General features: G+C 34.0%; 1 pseudogene; it reads left to right on the top strand.

Moving 5' to 3' along the window:
• Positions 1 to 2,083: 2,083 nt before the first annotated feature.
• LOC149558590 (lipase-like PAD4) lies at positions 2,084 to 4,285 on the top strand (annotated as a pseudogene).
• The last annotated feature ends 3,227 nt before the right edge of the window (positions 4,286 to 7,512 follow it).

Below are 7,512 nucleotides of genomic sequence, written 5' to 3'. Positions count from 1 at the left end.
TCACTAGATAAGATTCTCTTTCTCAATGTGAGCCATGCGAAGCAACCAGCCTTGGGAAGGATCACATTATTCCAGCAAAAAGAAAATGCCCTCTTCTTTTCTACATGATATTCCAACAAAGATAGTGCCTTGTATCCATCTTTGATAGAGTACTTGCCATTAGGTGATGGAGCCCACAAGATATCATCATTTGTATTCTTGAGAAAGATCTTCCTCTCAGACAAAATTGTATGGAGACACAATTTATGGTCTTGAGAAATAGGTAAAGTGAAAGGATCTTTCCAAATGGCTTTACCAGCAAATCATTCTACTGTTAGGACATAATCTATCAAAAAGATACCCCAGTTATCTTTGATGATCTGAGTGACACTGTTCAACACATTATTGGCCATAAGAAGAGGCATACCATACACGAATCCTCCCAAAATTTAACTGATTCATCATTGTTCACCTGCCAAGATACAAAATTGGTGATCAGCTCCCTCAAAGAAATCAAAAAATTCCACATAGCTGAACCATTTGGTGGATTAGAAATCGTTAAAATGTGTTTGGGATCTTGAGAATCCATGTACTTTTCTTGCATAATTTTGCACCACTTATTCTCAGGATTCCTAAACATGTTCCAAACTAATTTGACTCTAGAAGCAACATTCCTCTTGCTCATGTCATGCAAACCAATCCCGACCTTTACTTTATCGTTAGCCATTTCTTTTAGGGATATGAAAAGGATTTTCTTGTCATCAAACATGTTGCTGTTCCAAATGAAATATCTAATTGCATTTTCAAATTTTTTAAAGAATGATAGCTAGTGCTTTTAGGACAGACATGGTATAATTAGGAATTGTGGATAGAACTGATTTGACCAGCATGATTTTACCTGATAGCGACAAGAATCTATACTTCCAAGAGCAGATCCTACTCTTAATCTTCTTCAAAACTGATTTCCAGTGAGAAGTTTTGGTGTCACCAGCAAATAAAGGGATGCCAATATATAATGAGGGCAAAGTTTCTTGAGAAAATCCCAAAATATTGATCAACTTTTTGGATATCACTTCATTGGTTAAAAATAGATAAACTTTAGACTTATGAGCATTAATCCTCTGCCCTAAAACCTCCATGTAAAGATCTAGTGTTCTTTTAATTACTTTGGCTCCTTGGATATTGGCTCTTGTTAGACAATTTTATTCTTGAATACTACTCCTGCTGTTGATTCTCACAATTTTATCATTACATTAGAATAAGAGTGGGTGTGACTTCGTTAATGAAGTATCCAAGAAGACGAGAACATCTTGAAATGTGAGTTTTGTAGGATAGGAAATAGAACCTATTGTAAATAGATAAGTAGAAGTATAAATGTCTCGGTAAAGAGGTTAGATGTACTGAAATCATTAAAGAGATCAATTGAGAAAAAGTTTATTTATTATTATTATTCAATGATTAAATCATTCTTTACAATATGAAAGCCTCTATTTGAAGGCTGTTACATATATTGTATTGGCTTTTATCATCATTTAGCCAAGAAAAAATACTTGTTTGTCAAGGAAACAAAAAATCCTTGGTGTCCAAAATGTTGTTGTTTTGGGGCAAGGTCAGCTGGTTAAGGTAGGCAGGTTGAAACCTTGGTAGTGGTGAGAACAATCCTTAATATTAGTATTTCTAGTAAATCCACATTTTTTTCAACCCAATATTTATACATTACGAAATTTCAAGTAATCGTGAGTCAATATTTTCATATTTTCATATTAGATATTTTTGTGCTTTGGGAATTATTATCAAGGCTGATTTAATGGGTTTGGGCAAAAAGGAGTTATAGCAGATTCTTTGAAAATTTGGCCTGCTTTGTCGCAGTCATAATGATGAGCAGTTTATTGTTTTGTTAGAGTGGAGTTGCAGTTGTACTCAAAGATCTATCTGTCGATTTTCAATACAACTACTCAACTTATAGTTCAGAGGCGGTTAAACCCTTGATTGTCATTAATCACATATTACTGTATAAAAATCAATTATCGTTATCAGATATTCACCAATCATTCAGTAAAAACTCACAGGGCATATTTTATTAAAAGTCGAAAAGGCCTATTTTACTTAATTCATAAGAGATCTAATATTATAAGTAGAATTTAATTCTCTTTTCTGATTGTTCCACCAGATGGAAGGTTTAAAGGAACAAAACATCATATTCGTGGGCCATTCCATAGGAGGAGCAGTTGCAGCCCTGGCCACTATCTGGTTTCTACAAAAGCGTTTGAGAAACTCCAATTCCTTTTGCATTGCATTTGGTGCTCCCTTGTTTGGAAATGACATATTTCAGGAGGCAATTGGGCGCGAGGATTGGTTGGGCAGATTTTGCCATGTTGTCCGCAAGTATGGTATTGTTCCTAGGATGTACCTCGCACCATATGACTAAATTTTCAAGTCTTTCAAAACAATTGCACCTCACTGGCAGAGGGAAATGGGGATTGGCTGTGCTGTTTTATCACCTTTTTCTATCACACAAGTTTGCAAGACTCTTGTTTTTTATGTCCTCAAGTGCACATCTACAATAGCAAACAATCCCGCAAACAATGACCCTGGTGTCAGAAGCTCGTTTGTACCCATCGGTACTTTCATGTTCTGTTCAACTCAAGGTGCAGCTTGTTTTGAGGACTCTGAGGCCGTCCTTAAGTTGCTGCATTTCAGTATGCAAAGCCAAGGAGAAATACCAGTTAAAATTGCAGGCAATTGTATTTCAGAGCACACAGGTTATGGCCATACGCTGGAAGACATCGATGAATCGGTGCTAGAGGCAACACAGTTTGCAAACTTTGTCTCAAACTCCTCATTTGAGACCGGAATCTTTTTGGAATTAGAAGCAATCGGTGTTGCAGCTCAGGTAATCTCATTGATTGTTATTTAATTTTTTTTAATGCATCAGAGCTGCAATAATCGTGCACTGAAATAATAGATAAAACACGCAAAAATTGTTTTCTTTTGACATTTCATTCTATGTAAGTTCTTTTATCGCGCTAGAGTAAAGCCTATTCTTCGTAAGCTCATTTAGTTAGTAAGAATTTGCCAAAACAAAACATAATTCAAATTTTTAGTCATAAAATATAGACAAAATCCCCAATTAATTACCAAGCTCAAAATCCGAATGGATCCACAGCTTGTAAATAGATTAACATATGGGCCACTCTCTTAACTTCTGTTGAACTTAAGTTTTTAAAAGAATGTTCCTAAACCCAAAATCAGAGATGGAATAGGCCGGGCCATATCTCAACCCATGATGTCTCACTACGATGACAGAGAGAGCAAGAAGCAAATCAAATACGCAAAGACCTAGGTCTACGCCTCTGATTGCTTAATTACTACATCTTAACACATATCAAGATCTTTTGGAATGTATTTATTAATTGTTCCATTTACCATTGGTTTCTATAGCTCTTGCAGCTTCTTGGATCTTTGAATTCATTACTCCTTAATTTGTTTCCTTTATCTGAATGCAGGACATTCATGCATTTTCTGCACTAAAAAATGCTGGAGAGGCCAAAAATGAGCAAGAAATGAACACTAAGAAACTCAATCTGGAGTTGAGCCTGATGTAAAGCTATATGACAAAGCTGGAATGGTATAAAACGCATTGCAAGGACAACAAAATTGGCTATTATGACGCTTTCAAACAGCATGATGCAATGCGAGATTATCATGTTAGTATGGCTAGAATAAAGTTGGAAAATTTCTGTGATGACATTGTTGATCAGGAAGAGAAGCATGTGTTGCCCAGTGACTTCCGAACCAGGAATAAATGGATCAATGCTGGCACTGCATATAGAAGACTTGTAGAGCCCTTGGACATTGCACACCACTACCGTACGGATAAGGAATACAAGAGCTACCTTTCAGATGGGGTTCGGCCTCATCGTCACATAGTTCTTGAGAAATGGATGGAAGACAAAGAGAGAACTCGCAGTGCAAGGGAAAGAATTGGCCGCACAAGTTTTGCATCCTTAACTGAGGACACGGTATTTTGGGCTCGTTTAGAAGAGGCTTGCAAAGCACCGATAAGTCCCGCACAAGAGGAGCTCGAAAGATACATTGGGCGTATGATTGCAGATAAGAGTATTTCAGTTGAAGTGTTTTTGGAGCAGAGTAGCTTCATGAAATGGTGGGAGCAATACAGTCATATCCAACATCCATCCCCACAATGGACATCAAATTCTCCCTTGTTCACCTTCATGGCAAATGAGGGTTGGAAGCAAAACGCTTAAGGAGGCTGGGTTTTGTGTAGTAAATTTCATAAACTTTTGGTCTGACGTGCATGCTCAAAGACATATGGAGTGTGTCAGTTCTCCTATATTCAGCTTCAGTTTAATTGGGAGCCACTTTGGCTACAAGTAAGATGTTACTCGATGCTTTTATTTGCTATAACATTCCTATCACATTTTTTTAAAAATAATAATTATTATTATTATTAGTATTATTATTACTACCACTACCACTATCACTGTATTTTGGTATTGCATTTAGATTTTATGCACTTTTTATTTCTTTTTTTTTCTTTTTAGGCAATACTTGTATTTGATATGAAGGATTGGATAAATAAGGTATCTTTACATCGGTGGGGTTTAAACTTTAATGATGTGTTAACTATATATGTTTTATGTTAGGGTTTTTAAGATTGAAAAGTAAATTTTTATTTTTTGTAAACTTTAGATACATAAAAGTTGAATTGCATATTGATTAATGACATAATTTTTATTTAAATTTGACTATATTCTTGATTTCTACCTACTTTTTTCTATGAATATTTTTACCTATTTTAACACATTCATTCTTATGATAGGTCTATTTGTACTCATTTCTACACATTCTATTCGATTATATTCTATAAGCTAGTTAAGATCAGAAAGTTCTTATTTCTTGAAGTTTGGCTAGGAATTATATCAAGAGGAGTTATTTGGATTTCCAAAAAGCTTGTTTAGGCCTTAAAAACTATCTTTTAGCATTTTTTTAAGACTTTTTGAAAGTTTTTGTAATAACTTAAAAAATTACTTTCAATTTCAAATATTAGTTGGCAATTCTTTTTATTCTAGTTTAGGTCAGCGTTTGGGAAAACTCTAGTTTTCTAGGGGTTGATTAAAAATTATAAAAAATGGTAAATTTGAAGGTTATTTTATTCAAGAATCCATAGACCATTATAAAATGATTTTTTTTAGGGTATGGAAAATAAAGAAGTCACGAATCTATCTATTATTCTAGTTTCACATTTATTGTACAATTATTGTATTAGCTTCAATGTGTGTCTATACCACATCACCTGGTATTAGAGGGAGACGATCATTGGGAGAGGTAGAGGAAGAGGAGGTGTTGCCCAAATGCATAGAAAAATGTAGAGTCTACAAAGACAAGTTGTAGAACTTACACGATGATTAGACAATCAAGGAATAAAAGAAGAGAAAATGAGGATGATGAAGAGGAAAGCCAAAGTGGTACCAATCAAGATGGACTTGAAAAAGAACAAATAGAGGGCATCAAATTTGAAAAGAGGATGCTTAAGGCTTTAGAAGGGAAAAATGAAAGGATCAAGATTGATGTTTCGGTCTATAGATTGGATGAATGGGATGGGATTATTATTTTTTAATGGAAGCCAATATTAGAGGAATAGAAGATGAAATTTGCATGCACTAAATTGAAGGGCCATGCAATGATCTAATGGGATTATCTTCAAAAGGAACAAACAAGGAAAGGGGTGCTTAAGGTAAAGGTATCAAGTAAAATGGAAAAGGAGCTAAGGGAATATTCCTTGCCCATAGATTCTACACAAACTCTCTTTCGTAGATTTTAAAATTTAGAGAAAAACTTGTCTTATGTGAAAGCTTATATAAATGAATCTTACAAGTTATCTATATGTATCTAGAACATCAAGAAAATCATGTACAAATGGTTGCTAGATATATAAATAGGTTGCAATTTACTTTTTAATATGAACTAAGAATGCATCGTGTTAACAATTTGAAAGAGGCCTACGAGTTGGTTCTAAAAGTTGAATAAAAAAAAGTAGGCAATATATTCAAAGGAATAGAAAAGAAAAAAGGAGTATATCAATCCCATTTTAAGGAGGTTGATATTATTGAAAGGGACAATTCATGTCATGGGTTTGAAAAAAAAGTAGATACTCAAGAAGACCTTTAGAACCAAGAAAAAGGACCCAAGTTTCAGAGAAGAAGATTTTATGGTAGTGAAACAAGATGAGAAAGACCAAATAATACTTTTCACTTGTTTTAGGTATGGAGAGGAAGGATGTAAATCTTTTGAATTCTCAAATAATAGCATGTGATAAAGAAGTCAAGGGAAAGTTAGGGTGAATCTAATACAAATTGAAAATGCATCAAAAGGGGCAGAACAAGAAGAAGTTTCAACACACATATAGGAGAAGAAATCATGATGACAATATTAATGATTACTTTAGAGAAGGATCAAGTTCTAGATAAAAGATCTAATGATTCATGGCATTGAACCGATATCTTCAAAACTCGATGCACTACAGATGATAATGTATGCAAAGTTAATATTGATAGGGGTAGTTGTGAGGATATGGTACATATAGAGAGATGATACAAAAAATAGAATTTATATTGTGAAATCAACCATGTCTTTACCCCATTACATGGTTAAAGAAAGGAAATGAAGTTATTGTTGATAAAAACAAATTTTAATCAAGTTTAGCATAGGGAAATTCTATATATCAGAATGAGTTATGGTATGATATAATTCCAATTTATTTAGGATGCCTATCATATATTTTTAAGAAGGTCATGCCAATATGATAAAAAGGTCATGCATGATGGATAGAAAAATGCATACACCTTGTGAAAGGATGGATCTAAGGTGATGCTTTTGTCTCTTAAGGATGGATGAAAGAGTGAGACTATGTTGTCTAAAAATGAAAGTGTCAAAGAAATTAAGGTAAGAGAACATTGTTATGTAATTTAGTAATAAGAAGAAGAGAAGAGAAAGAAAATTGAGTAGCACTTGAAGTACTAAAGAAAAGGGAAGAGTTTTTTGATGTTGTTCTTAATGTGTTACCTAATGGCCTACAACCAAAGAGAAATATTCAAAACCATATTGGTTTGTTCTATGAGAAACTCTACCCAATCAAGAAACTTATAGGATGAATCTGACAAAACATGTAGAAATAAATAAACAAGTAACATAACTCATAAAAGGGGTATAGTTAGAGAAAGCATGAGCCTATATATTGTACTTTCATTATTAACTCTGAAGAAGGATGGAACATGGAGGTGTTGGAATTATAGATGGAGTAACTGAGAGAGGGGGTGAATTAGTGATCACAAAAACAATTCATAGATCCCTTCGATGTCTTTAAGACTTATTTACTGCTGATACTTGGTAAATAATGTAGGAATACTGTAACTCGGTAGATTAACTAGTTACTAATCATCTAGCATTCATAGTTATTAATATACATGCAAAAGTTAAATAAAATAAACATAAGAGACACCAGATTTAACG

The sequence above is a fragment of the Cupressus sempervirens genome, chromosome 5 (assembly GCF_028749045.1).
Source record: "Cupressus sempervirens isolate cs-2001-9-10 chromosome 5, ASM2874904v1, whole genome shotgun sequence".
NCBI lineage: Eukaryota > Viridiplantae > Streptophyta > Pinopsida > Cupressales > Cupressaceae > Cupressus > Cupressus sempervirens.
Note: the sequence above shows the minus strand (reverse complement) of the source record. Positions and strands in the feature narration are given on the sequence as shown.